This window comes from Miniopterus schreibersii, assembly GCF_964146895.1.
Source record: "Miniopterus schreibersii genome assembly, chromosome: 11".
In the NCBI taxonomy this organism is placed as follows: domain Eukaryota; kingdom Metazoa; phylum Chordata; class Mammalia; order Chiroptera; family Miniopteridae; genus Miniopterus; species Miniopterus schreibersii.
The window spans coordinates 57,208,513-57,222,790 of record NC_138111.1 but is presented as its reverse complement, the minus strand read 5'-3'; positions in this window follow the sequence as shown (position 1 = coordinate 57,222,790).

Sequence of the window (14,278 nt, the reverse complement as noted above, 5' to 3'; positions counted from 1 at the left end):
CAGACAGACTAAGTAACACTGGGTTACCAGGGGCATTGCAGGGACTCCAGCCCAGGTCTGAACAAGGGAAACCACGTCGGAATCTCTTAGCTCTCCCTCATATTGCATGTTCAACCGGGCATGACCTCACGGGAGTGCTATGTAAAATTGTTCTTTTGACAGAACAGGGCAATAAAGGCTTAATTATACTTTTACACAAACACTCTCAACAGTTGAAATGCTAGTTTCAGCTTTTTTCTCTGAGTCCGAGCTGCTCTCATCTGTCTGTGACAAGGGGTCCCTCCAACTGAACTTCAGCGTTTTCCATTTTGGGCTAGATTTTCCTCCCTGGATTGATGTGAGCTCACCACGAGGCAGTCAATGCCAAAGGCTTGTGTCAGTTTTCCACTGCCTTGGTTTAAATAAACACTTCATGCTGGGGGGCGGTGCTCCCTCACTCACACAGATGCACTGTTGCGCGGGCACACAGCCTCACAAAGACATACTTTGTCATGGTTCGCTTGGAAAAGTCCACATGAAAAAGGGGGAGATGGATGAATACCATAGCCAAGGAGAGAAAGGAACTAATTTAGAGATAATGAGTGCAAGGCCGCCTCCGCAGAGAACAGCGTGTGTCCTCGGGCGGCAGGCTCAGCCTTTGGGCAAGATTACACTTCCAAGCCCTGCTCCAATGACCTGTTTTTAAGCACAAGTGAAGGGGAAATATAAAAGAGGGGGGAAAATACTTATTCTCCCCAAACAGCAGTAACATTCAGAGAAAATTAACTGTTGCTCTCACAAAGAGACTCTTTTTGCAATTGCAGATGTGAAAGGCGAGAACCCACCACCCCCACGTGTGAAACTCGCCCTGGGTCGTCAGAGAGGACACCGTTTCTCCCAATGGTCAAAAAGTGCCCGGAGGAGCAGTGAAAGTGTGTTCCCATATTTGCATCCTGCCTCAACATCTGGGAAGCTCAGAAGCTTCTGAATGGAGCAGCAAGCCCCCATCTGAGGTGACCTGCTCACAGCATGGGTCAGTTCATGAGAATGGGGCCCTTCTGCCATGGGGACTAATGACAGGGCAGGACAGCCTGCCGAGGAGAAAGCCCTGAGCTTGGACAATGCGTACAAAAGCCTGGTTAAGGAGCACTTCCAAAGTCATCCCCTCCTCACCCCGCCAGCCGCCAGGACGTCTAAAGGTGGGGGGGGGGGGGGTTGGCATGATAAAGATGATCAGGGAAAGGAAAGCCTGACAAGAGGGTTGTCTCTGAGTGACTCAGACGTCCCCCCTTCCCACACATCAACTCTATTACAACTGATCGCCTCCTCTAATCCCAACCCAATGCCTGGGCCATTGCTGGCTTTCCCAAAGGTAAGCAGGAGATATTCTTTCCCAGCTGCCCGCTTTTCTCCAGTGTGCGGCTTCCCCAAATCCCCTTTAATAAGGATTACTTGCATGTAAGTCAGCTTTCTTTTTTGATGCCGTAACAACAGTGTTCCTTGTAATCCGGCCAAGTACAGGTTATTTTCAAAGCCATGAAAGCTGACAGGTGTGTGCTTCCTGCCGGCAGGTGAGATTGGCAGCTGCCACTCAGATTCCAAAATATGTGTAAGTATTGCTTCCAGGGAGGGTCGGGACCCATTTCCTTCCCCTCAAACTGTTCCCCACAGGGAAAGTAAAGTTAGACAAGGGGAATCTTCACATGTCCTAGACATGCCTGTCCTCGCCTTCTGAAGAAGGAGCCCGATGGAATCACCTTAAAAAGACTCATCATGTGAATATATTTGTCAGCCTCAGATAATTGTATAAAATGTGAACAATTTTTTTTTAAATTCAGATTTAAGATCAGTAGCAGATCCTTCTCCATTATAAAAAGGGACATGTGATTGCTTTTTTATAGTCATTACTTGGCGATGAGATAGAAATTTCAAAATATGGTTTAGATTTGTGCTTCTCAAATTTAAAGTCTATCAGAATCTTTTTGAGAACTTTGTAAAAACACAGAGGCCCAGGTCTTACCCTGCTGAGCCTCTGATTTTTTTATTAGCTCTCCAAGTGACTGATACTCACCAAAATTTGAGAATATCTGGCTTAAACAAACATTAAGTACTCTGACTGACCCCTACTCACATCTCCTAATGGCATAGCCTCTTAGACTGCTGGCTCCATCTGTCTCATTTAAAGCAGAACCTCCCATATGTTAAGTCAGTCCACCCAGAATTTCGCAATTGCACACACCGCTGTAAAAATGAGAAAACAGGAAAAAAATGAGTCAAGATTACAAGTGTCTTTTGTCTCTTGTGTACATGTCACTGATGCTCCCAAGCCTCTATCTTCAGTCCTGGTCCCATATATCCAACTCCACCTGCATGTATGACAGACACCTGAAAGAGCATGTCCAAAGCCAAGCTCTTCATCTCTCCCCCCAAAAAGCCCGATCTTCCACTTGTATTTTCTATTTGGGGATATAAAAGAGAAATGAATCATTATCCTTAAGATAAAATCTTTTTAATCATAAAGGATAAATTCTTCTAATCTCAAAAAGGCCATGTAAAAATTCTTACTAATCAGTGTAGCAGTCCAGTAGTCTTCTAAATCGTAAAGAATTTACATTTATAGCTATTCAGATCCAGGTTATAATTTCAACTCACTCACTGGATAAAATGTGGAATAACTTATGAAAGCTCTCTAGGCCTACTTTTCCTCAGTTCTGAAATGCAGACAATCAAACATATATCACCTAATCCTAAAACTTAAATAAGATAATTAAGTGAGATAATTTCTATGACGTGCATAAATAGGCATGGTAGACTCAAATCTAATAAATATTAAACTTTTTCCCTAACAGAAACAAATCTGAAGTTAAGACATGTTGGCTAATTACTAAATTATTGATTCTAGCAAGAGAGTTATTACCCAGGATACAGGTAAAGGAAGCAGCAAACCCACATCTCCTAGAAAAGGAAGGGAAAATGGTGTGTAGAGTTTTAATCACTGGCAAAAAGGGGTGTTGCCTCTTTTCATTCGAGACCATATCTAAAGAGAATATAAGAGAGGCTGGAATCATAATCCTTAATTAAAAATTTTGAAGGCAAAATGTCAATATAAATACTCTGCTATAATCTCTTACACAAAATAAATTGATGCAAATATAGTAGGACATGTTCATTCATTCTGAAATATAAACATTATTTTATTAAAAAACAAAAAGAACCAGAAAATGCTGGGTTATAATGATTAACATTTTTTTCACTCTAGATATATTATTCTATAACACTATATTTAATCACTAATACTATCTCTACATATTGCTATAAAAGTACTGCTTATTTTTAAAAAGATTTTTTATTGATTTTTAGAAAGAGAAGAAGGGAGAGAAGAGAGAGAAAGAAATATTGACGTGAGAGCAAAACATCCATCAGAGGCCTCCTGCATGCCCCCAATGGGGGATCAAGCCCAAAATCTAGTTGTGTGCTCTGACAGGAAATCAAAACCAGTGACCTTTCAGCGCATGGGACAATGCCCAATCAACTGAGCCACACTGGCCAGGCCTGTACTGCTTACTTCTAAAATTTCAAATGCTTTATTACCAGTGTCTTCCCTCCTGCACTATTAAAAACATTCAACTTAAATACTCTCAGTGGGAAAGGAAACTTCCTAGGAATATATAGTGCTACATTTTACAGCTCACAAAATTTACAAAGCAGGCAGTGGTAACAACTAAGGATGGCTCTCTAGAACGAAGGAATTGGTACACGACGTTCTCAGTCTTTACAAGAGATAAACGATGGCTGTGGGCCTGCAAGATAATCCAAGATGATTAACTGAGTACGCATAGAGATTTAGACTATGTGTCATGAGACATACAGGATCGAAAAATCCTTTTGTAAACTTGGGGCCAAGTCTGAGTACATTTATAAAAATAGAATCTGTTCTCCCCGAGGCCTAAGGCGCCCTCTCGCAGCCGGTTGGGTACCTAAGAAATCATGCTCAGGTCTCTTAAGCATATAAACACACAGGAGTATTAAGAGGAACCCGACTGGCTAGGATGACGAACCGGGCTTGGAGAAGAAAGGAAAGAAGCAAAAGAAGAAGCATTTATCAAGCATCCACTGTGCGCCGTGTGCTCTCATTTACTCATCTCGTTGGTCTTTACAACACCCTGCTGTAGAAACGTTATTAATCCCAGCCTGGTAGGTAGAGAAAACCAAGTCTCAGTGAGGGCAAGTAACGCGTCCCAGGTTGCACAGACTGTATACGGCGCAGCTGCGCCCCAAACTCACGTTGGCCCGATCCCCGAATCCACGGCACTTCTACCATCCCACTCAGCGCGTCGGAATTTTTAAAATTACTTGTTCCCCACATTTAACTTTGTTCTGTTTCCTCACTTCTGTTTGTCTACCCTGAGCCTTCCTACCCAAACATCACTTCCGTTCCAGTTATCATCAACAAAAGCATAGCAAGCAATTGACACTTAAATATGTACTAAAAATTTAATTAATAGCACTTTATGCTATTTTAAAAATCCCACGTCGCGAGATGGCGTCATGCACACTTCCACGTGTTGACGTCATACGGAAGAGGGGGCTAAGAGAGGCCAAGCGTCCCTCCTGGAAGAGCGGGGAGGGAAGTAGTAGAAAGGGAATGGGATCAATATTGCTGATCACTTTACAAACGTGGGTTTTTATCTTTCTAATAGCCATGCAAGTAGTAATCTCTATTACAGATGAGGAGTTTCAGAGCGACATAAGTGATTATTCGTGTCAGTATAGGAATCCTCATTTGTCTCCTTTCATTACTTTTTCTCTTATGCCCTGTTACCTTGCCTTTAAGTCATGTTTAACCCCAAAAGAGTCACAGAAAAAGGGGAAAAACACAGTATGAAAATATTTTAGGCTTTTAAGACTAAACTCAAAATACGCTCCCTCTCTCAAAACTTCTCTGATCCTTCCTCCTTACCCTCCAGTGTTGACTATTGTCTGCTGGCTACGTGCTGCAGGACCCACCAAAATAAATAGCACCTCGTTCCTGCCCTCAGGGAGCTTGTAACCTAGGAAGGTGGGAAAAGGTTACAATTGAATTGACTCTCAGATCTCAGAGCATACATCCAAATAAACTGAGCGAATTTAAAACATTAAATGCAAATTGAAAGAAAAACCTAGAAAAAATGTCAGTGAGCAATCCTGAAACGAGGAGGGATTTTAGAGCCTAAACAATAGAAGAGCACACAGAGGAGAAAAACACAATAGCTCTGATGCCTTTCTTTTCATGACATAGGTCATTTCATTTCTCGGATTCCCTCTCCATAATCTCTGCAAATTTTTTCTATTGAACTGTTCTTTCCCCTGCTGATTTGTAAGAGACCTTGATATTTTAAATACAGTCACACTTTGCATGCCCTGTATCTTGGAAATATTTTTTCTTAGACGGCCATTTGCTTTTCAATTTTGAGAATGTGTTTTTATTGGATTTTTAATGCTTATAGTACGTTGAATCTTTTTACATTATTCTACCTTCTTTTGCTTTTTTCTATTTAAAATGTCTTTCTAATCTTGACATAAAATAATTATATATTTTTCAGGTATTTTTAGAATTTTTTCCATTTAACATTCTAAGTAATCTGAAAGTCATTTTGGTGTGTGTTGGAGGCTAAGAATCCAACTAAATGTTTTAAATCAGTTATTTAAAACTATTGCATGAAATATAGTTTCCCAGTGCTTTGACTTGCCATCAGCACTGTATGTTTAATTCTTATATATAGAAACATTTCTTAGCTTTCTTATTTTGTTCCACTGGCAACTTCCTCCTTCCCCACCCCCCTTTCTTTCCATCTCCTCCACTCCTTCTTCCTCTTAACTGCATCACACCACTGAGTTTTGGAGCTATAGAGTGATTCAGTTAGTCTCGATCTTTAGAATGACTTATTAAGGGACAGTGGGGAGCTTGTACTGGTGACAGGAAAGACAGAAAACTAATGGCATTCTGGTTTAAGACATAGGCAATGAAAGGGAAAGCAAGGAGACAATTGTGAGGCTGTGTGGAGAGAGATGCGGTGGATGGAGCAATGATGTAGAGGCACGGCCTACAGGAAAAGGGACAGCTAACATGCCCCGCAGACTTCTCACGCAGGTGACCAGGATGGGTAGGAGTATTAAAAAGAAATAGGGAACCTCAGAAGAAGAAAGTGAGTAGCAGGAAAAGAGAGAATGAGATTTGGAAGGGGCTAATGACTGACCCCACCTCACAATTCTAGGTGAACAAACCCTAATCCGAGCCTAAGACTCTGAGAATGGTGCCATGTCACCTGGTAAAGTAACACTCAAGATGCAAAAGAAATGCTTGCTATGCCTGTGGCCTAATGAACAACCGTTAAATTAGTAAGAAATTAGTATTCCATATACTCTGGGAAAATCTCCATGTAATTTCACTTCCCTGCCAGAGCGGGAAAAGATACGAAGAAACAAAATGCCTGTTGCAGATCATCACATTACAGAATTTGGTCTTAATTTTTCCTTCCTTCTCTGAAATACAAAATACTACCAAACAGGAGATGGTAGCATCCTGTATTGAATCCTGCTGAGCTGTGGGGAACTTGCTGCTTCTCTTAGTTAATGATAGACTACAGCCTCTACACAGATTATTTCTCTTGAAAGGTGTTGAAGCTGCTGAGGTTATCAGGACTCTGTAAGGAGAAATAGCATCTGAAGTGCTCTTTAGACTTCCGAACAACTCGCTTGCACACCTGTGTTTTCTACTTCCAGGATATGCTATATGCCACTGAATCCAACACTCTTCAGCAAGGGCTCTCTCCGTGGAACAGCAGCAAAGCAAGCGGAAGGGTAATGTGGGATCAATGAACAACAGGGGGGGATAAAACCTGACTAAGGCCTTGGATGCAACTGTTATCTCCACCCGGTGGGCCAGATGTTAACACTCCGTGCTCCTCCCGAGAGAGTTCTTTGCTTTGACAAAGGTTTTGAGGAATGTAATTCATTAGTATGAGGCCTTTGTCATGGGTCAGTAACCACTCAGCTCCCTTGCTTGTGTAATCCTGGTTACACCTATGCAGTGGAGCCTGATTTATTACAGTCACATTGTTTTACATTTAAAGGATGCTCTCCCTTCACACTGGACCATAGATGAAAGCAGGAGCTTTTCATTTTCCTTCTTTCTTGGTCTCCTTTCTCTGACAATGACAAATTCCTCTCCTCTCGTAGGCCACCCTTTCTTCTCTCCTTCCTTATCTCTGATCCTCATTCATCTTCGTTGTATTTTTAAAAATATCTCTTGGTTTTCCTTTCCACTTATTGATTCCTCCTCCCACTTTCTCCAAATTCTTATGACAAGAAGGACAAAAAATAATAAAGAAAAACTATAGCCAGAAGGCCTAGGTCCTAGTGCCGGGTCTGATCCTAATTCACCATGTGACCTTGAACCAATGCTTTCACTTTTCTGGGGGTATTAATTTAAGTTATGAGACTTGGTCCCTTTTATCTCTAAACCTCTGTTATCCTGATTCAAACAACATTAAGACATTGTCGAACCCACAAATACACTCTAGTTTTTCTTTACTTGCTGTGAATCAACAAATGAACAAGAGCTGCAGTGTTCAGTATGGTAGGCACTAGCAACGTGTGGCTACATAAATTCAAATTTGAGTCATTAAAATGAAATAATTGTAAAAGTTCAATTATTCAGATGCATTAACTAAATTTCAAGTGCTCAAAAGCTACATGTAGCCAATGATTGCTATATTGGACAGTGCAAATATTATAGAACATGTATACCATCGTAGAAAGTTCTATTGGACAGCACTGAATTATAACAACCTAGTGTGTGTGAAGCACTGTGCAAAATACAGACATAGAAATTATAGTAATTGCCTTATTATAAAGTTTGCAATTGGGAGAAAAATACAAACATACTTGTAGTGTTAAAAAAACAAACAAAACAAAAAACAAAAAAACACTGTTCATGGCAGCATTTAGGATATGAACTGGTTTCCTATCAGACATCCCTTATTTTCAGCTCCTGCATCTGTACAATGAGGAAACTATACTAGACCATCTCTATGTTCCCTTCAGGTTGTAACTAAAATCTTATGATTCTGCTGGATTTATAAATTTATGTGATCATCTTTAGTCTGAGAATTCATATAGAAAAAGGTAGGATTTATACTGGGCCTTGAGAGACGTAAGAGGTTGGGATAAGCAGAAAAGTGAGGGGAAGGTGTATGTAGAGGATGAACCAAAACTGGTTTAAGTCAACCAAGAAGCTCTTCTCTCATTGATGGTTTCAGAAAAGCTTAGTGACCCTAAGTCAAGCATGAGGTTTCCTGTGTAGGCTGGGAAGTTTCACTCTAACTCAAAATCCTGCTCAACTCTAAGTGTCTTAGATTATGAGAGTATGAATTGGAGTGTATGGGTGTAGTGAGAGTTGAGGACATGTGAGAAGAAAGGGGGCAGAAGTTATTTGTTAGGTTCTGGTATCCAGCTCAATAGAAAATTAGCTTGGAGGCTCCTTATTCAATGGGGGAGGAGGGGCCTGGGGGGATCGAGACCATGGAGAAATGCAACGGAAATAATCTCAAGGACAAGAAATGTGAGACCATTAAGGTCTCTGCACCCTGTTGAGGAATATTGTATAAAGATGAAAAATACGATGATTTAGCTCTCTGGAATTCTTGCAACTGCCTCAAATGAACCTGAACTTCATCTTAGGCTGGATTGGGTCAGAACCTCCTGTAGCAAAGCTTTGGTCTCAGTGAGGAAAACATGATTGAGTTATGCCAGAGAGTAAAATAGTGTACTTTCCCAAGAATAAGGACTGTGTTCCCTGCCTACTTAGAAGGCTGTTCTTTCAGCAGGTCCACCTTCCTGGTGGGAATGAGTTTCAGAAGTCTGTAATCTCATCAAAGGAAGCCAAGTGACAGAGACTCTCTCCACAGGGGAGCGAACCAGCAAGTCTTCCTTTCTTTTCTTCCAGGCCCTACTCATTGTTTTCCTGGGGACTAGCTTCCAAGCTATTGAAATTTTCCTTGATCCCCTCAACCTACAATCAGATTTGTGGAAGTGATGATTTTCCCTGGATTCTTTCTTTTAAGCTCACCCTTTTGAATTACAGGGCTCAGCCAGGTCTTAGCACAATACTTAGCATTTGACATCTTGCCGTCTTAGACACTGGTCTGAAATGAGTCTGGATGCACAGACTCCCAAACAGGTTACCTTCATTAAGTAAAATTTTCTCAAGTCTTGGCAAACAGTTTGGATATGAGGTCATCTGAAGCCTTCAGGGTGTATCGGGAATCTCCTAGACTGAAAGCCATGTACAGTGGGCTGTGCACCAGCTAAAGGATTCAAAGGTGAAGCTCTCCAATTCTAAACAAAGGGAACACTGTGGCAAACCTCAGGAATTTAAACATATTTATTAGAGAGGTAATTAAATCTGTATTCTTTTATTCTACAAATTCACAGGGAAGTCCTGGCAATACTTTTTGTTTTCATACAACAAAATATGACAATCTTGGCTTCTTTTTTCTTTGCCAACTAACCAGAGGAATATAGAAATGCTCTTCTTCCTAGAAGATGGGAGAGCAGTGGCTTCTCAGCTAAACACAGACGGGTGCTTAGTAGGTAAGTCATAGTCATGCTAACCCATCCCAACAATTACTAGGCTTCGGCTTCCCATTCATACACATGCTGGAGAACCAGACTGAATGTTATCTTAGGAGTTGTGAGACAAGTTGCTGGGGTCGTGGGTGAAGGAAAAGAGGGACATAGAAACATACCCCTTTGAATTAAAAGGCTCACCTTTTTAATATTACTTTGATAAACTGCACTATGCTATAGCCATTTTGATATCACTTGCAGATCAACGGTTGATTTAGCCCATCACCTCCTCTAGTCAGTGAGGAAGTGGTTGCCCAGGATTATAAGGGTGTACATTCTGTTCTCTGCTATAAATGAAATGTGGAATTGTATTGTTTCTGACATGGATTTTCCTGATACCTGCTATAATGTCAGTTATATTACGACATAGTTGGCCAAGACAGACCAGACATTGTGTGGCTTCAAAGGTCTTCTTATTTTGTTTTTCCAACTCCCTCTTAGGGGAGAGAGGAGATGAAACCTGAGAAGGAGAAATGCTTCTAAGTTTTTCAGAAGCCTACAGGGACTGCCCATTTAATTATCATCTTTATAACCAGCACCGAGAGAATGTAACACTATCCCAGTCACACAATAAATGCTAGCAGTAGTCAAATGATAGAGTTTCCTTTCCTTTTTCTTCTAGGTTCCCTAATGGTAGGAACACATCCTGTTTTGTGTCCACTTTCTAAACAATGTGTTTAAGACATATTTAAATACTTTTATTTACAAGTCCAAGAAAACAGCTGCTCAGCTCTAAATTACAGCTTTGAAGGGTGCCAGGGAAATAAACAAGGAACCACATAAGCAGTTGAATTTATCTCTTGGCAACTTTTCACAACACATTCAGCAAACAGGACACCTATGTGTGAAAGAAAAATAATGAGGCACATGCCCTATTAAGTGACAGGCTTTAGTATGTAACAAGAAAGGCAGTTTTCTATTCTCGCCACTCCAAGATGCCCACCAAACCCTCGCCCTCAAATCCATTCGAGGAATCCATCAGTGTACAGATTCAAACAAATCTCACTCCCTCCAGAAACACTCTTTTGCATATCAGGATGAAATTTTCCTCCTGGTGAATCCTCTCAAGATTCACCCCAAACACATCAGGGGCTTGTGGGGCAGTGCCACCATGTCATTCTCGCGCTTGTTCAAATAAAAGACGTGGTCTTCCTACACTTCATGGGAGTGGCCAATGCTGCCTTCTGGATTTAAAACTGTCTTGAAGCTTGTACATAATAGACTCTGTCTGTGGGGTCTGTGTAGAGAACTGGTAGTTAGGCTAGGGCTCTTTAAGCTCCAGATGGTGGCCTTGCTTCCTAGACAACACCCAATTTCGGGCTCGACAAGTAGCTCACCAATCATTCTAGTTTCTGAATTTAATACAGAAGAGTTGTGCAAGGTGGCAGAGTATGCCACCCTGAAATATGACTGTAGGAGTTCAGGACATGCCACCATAAAATATGCCACTTTGGTATATTGATTATTTTGAGCTGTAGGCTCTTGAAAAACAGCCGATGAAGGGAGAGGTCTCGCTGAACTCTCTTTGTCTAAAAGCAGATATTAAGAAAAGGACTTGGTTGTCATAAACTCCTTCCATGAGTTTTATCAACCAGTGAAGATTGACTCTTGTCCCAGAAGGGGAGACTGGAATTCAACAATGCATTCAAACATTGTCACCAAGTATCAGTCCACCTATCTACTATTCTAAGGGCCATTCATCTTTCCTAAATCTCATGGGCCCTCCCCTAAGAGGTCTGCATTCTCCTCTGGTTTCCCTGTTACGATGATATTTAGGCCTGAATTCTAAGGCCCCCTCAGAGAGTTACTCACTTTTCCCTGTGCATATCCTTTGTATACATGAGATATACATGTTAATAAACTTCTGCTTGTTTTTCTCTTGTTAACCAGTCTTTTATTACAGGGGTCTCAGCTAAACACTCAGAAGGGTAGAAGGAAGATTCTTTCTTCTCCCCTATAGTTGACATACAATTGTCAGGAGGAGGGTTTTTCCAGGTAAGTGGAACTTACCACACTAGAAGTATCAAATGACACCAGAATCCTGAACTGGTGCTAAGGCAAGAAATGTCAGGGTGTTCCAACATCCGAATTTGCACTAATGCCCGTGAGTGACAGGGAGTAATGGTGGGGAGTGAGTGGGGTTGGGCCCCAGCTGACCTGTGCTCACTTATTAGGAAGAAGATGACTGAGGATTTTCCCAGAAAAACCTGTGAATTATCTTTAATTCACATGTGCCTCCACCCAAACCCTAGAACTAGTATTAACTATTATTTTAAAAGTATCTTCCATCATCGCGTTGATATTTTAAGGTTCTCCAGCCCAGGCCACCACAACGGCCCTGAGATAATGCTGTAGCAACCATCTTACTGATGACACAGGCTAATTAGCCGGTGTTTGGGTGGTCTATCACAACACAGATTGGGGAAACCTCTGAATCCCAGCCAGGATACCATTTAGCTAAAAATGGGTTGTCTCTGTGTCCATGCAAAATGCTTTGTCCTTCCAGTGTTTTTGTCATGACCGCAACCAAGTGAGGTTTTTGTTAGTGATGAGCTAAGAATAAGTGAGGAAACTAAGGTCACATAACTACTAAGTGTCAAAGCTAGGTATGCTCTCCCAATTTAATACCATTTCCACTACCCACAAAGGTATCAATGTACTATACGTGAAGTTCAGGTTGTTCCTGACACATGATAAATAACTAGTACATGTTATTACACATATACTTAATGTTGATGGTTCTTATTTTTTTCTCCAGGAACCTATCCTGTTTACTTACCTGCTATGATGCTTTGTTTAATGTAAGTTACTCATTATATCAGCTTTTAGATGACAAGCAGAAAATTATTCTATATAAAATTGTTTATCTCATTTTTGTTAACAAAACAGTGCTGATCTGTATTAAAGCTTAAAAAGTATGACAGTTTTTTAAAATATCCTATTTCTATGCCTCAACACTACACTTATATATTTGTGAATGGGCTCAGAAAACTGACATGACTTTTCCCATAATAAGTGGTAGAATATGAACTTAGATCCACCAGAGGCAACAATGCTTAAGGACCTGTAAATACTTACATCTCACAAGTTTATGTGGCTGTGAAAAGTGATTCCATTATTTAAAATAATGAATCTATGAGGGCAAGTGTTTTTGAGTGGGCAAAACTGAGTTTCATTTAGGTCTGCTTATTTTAAGGTGATGATAAGACAATCTAATATAAATGTTTAGTAAGGCATTGAGAAGACCTGGAAGAGAGATCAACAGAACCTCTTTGAAACAAATCTTGGATGAACTTGAAGCTTTAAGATGTTATTCATTTTTAACAAACAACATTTATTGAAAATAAAGAGGGCTGAAACAGACTTGGAGAATATCCAAAGTTATGGAAATGTTAGGAAAGGACAATATTTCTTGAGTGCCTACCATCTGCTATACATTGCCTCATATGCCCGCTTTACCTCAGTGGGGTGGTTTTGCTCCCCCCTCAATGAACATTTGTCAATGTCTGGACACATCTTTGTCACAATTAAGCTAGTGACACTGGAATCTGGGGCAGAGGCCAAGGGTGCTACTAAATATCCTACAAAACACAAGACAGCCCTCAACAACAAAGAATTGTGTGTTATGTGCCATCAGGTCAGCTCCAACTCCTGGCAACTCCATGAATGAGTGATGTCCACAATGTCTTGTCCTCAACAGTCTCCTCAGCAACCATAGATTCATGCCTACAGCTTCTTTTATGCAGTCAAACCATATAATACTTTGTCTTCCTCCTTTCCTGCTGCCTTCTATTTTTTCAAGTGTTATTGTCTTTTCCAAAGAATTCTGCTTTCTCATGATGTGCCAGAAGTAGGATAGCTTCAGTTTTGTCATTTTTGCCTCCAGCTATGGTTCAGGCTTAATTTGTTCTAGAACCTACTTGTTTGTTTTTCTGGAAGGCCAGAGCTTTCCTTCAAAGTCATATTTCAAATGAATCAATTTTTTCCTATCAGCCTTCTTCATTGTCCAACTTTCCCATCCTTACATAGATTACAAAGAATTATCTGGCCCAAAAAGTCAAAAGTGCTAAGGTTGAGAAATTTTGCCTTTAGTTATATACTTAAAAAAAGAAGAAAAAAAAGATTGAAAAAAAGTAAACATTCATCTGGCAATTTGGGGACAAGTTGACATACAACAAAGAAGAAACTTTTGGAGAGAGTACCTTCAGGGTTAGCACACAGAGTCACATTTTCTATTACAGGACATAACAATGACCTTTAATAAGAAATTATAAAGGGAAATTAAAATTTGCATAGAAAAATTATAAGTTTGGTTAGTTTGGTAGGATGACAGGTAACAGAGAAAGAGAGTGAAAGCAATAAAAAGTGGCCTTGAGGTTAAAGATAAAGTTGATGGTGTTCTTCATTATAATTCAATCTACACTTATTAAATTTTGCCATAAATGAAGCATATTCTCAATAATGAGTGTGTTATGAGTTGAATTGTGTCCCTCCTAAATTCATGTGTTGAAATCCTAACCCCCTAGTGGCTCAGAATTTGACCTTATTTGGAGAACAGAATCTTCACAGAGGTAACCAAATTCAAGTGAAGATCATTAGAGTGGGCCCTAATTGAATATAACTGTTGTTC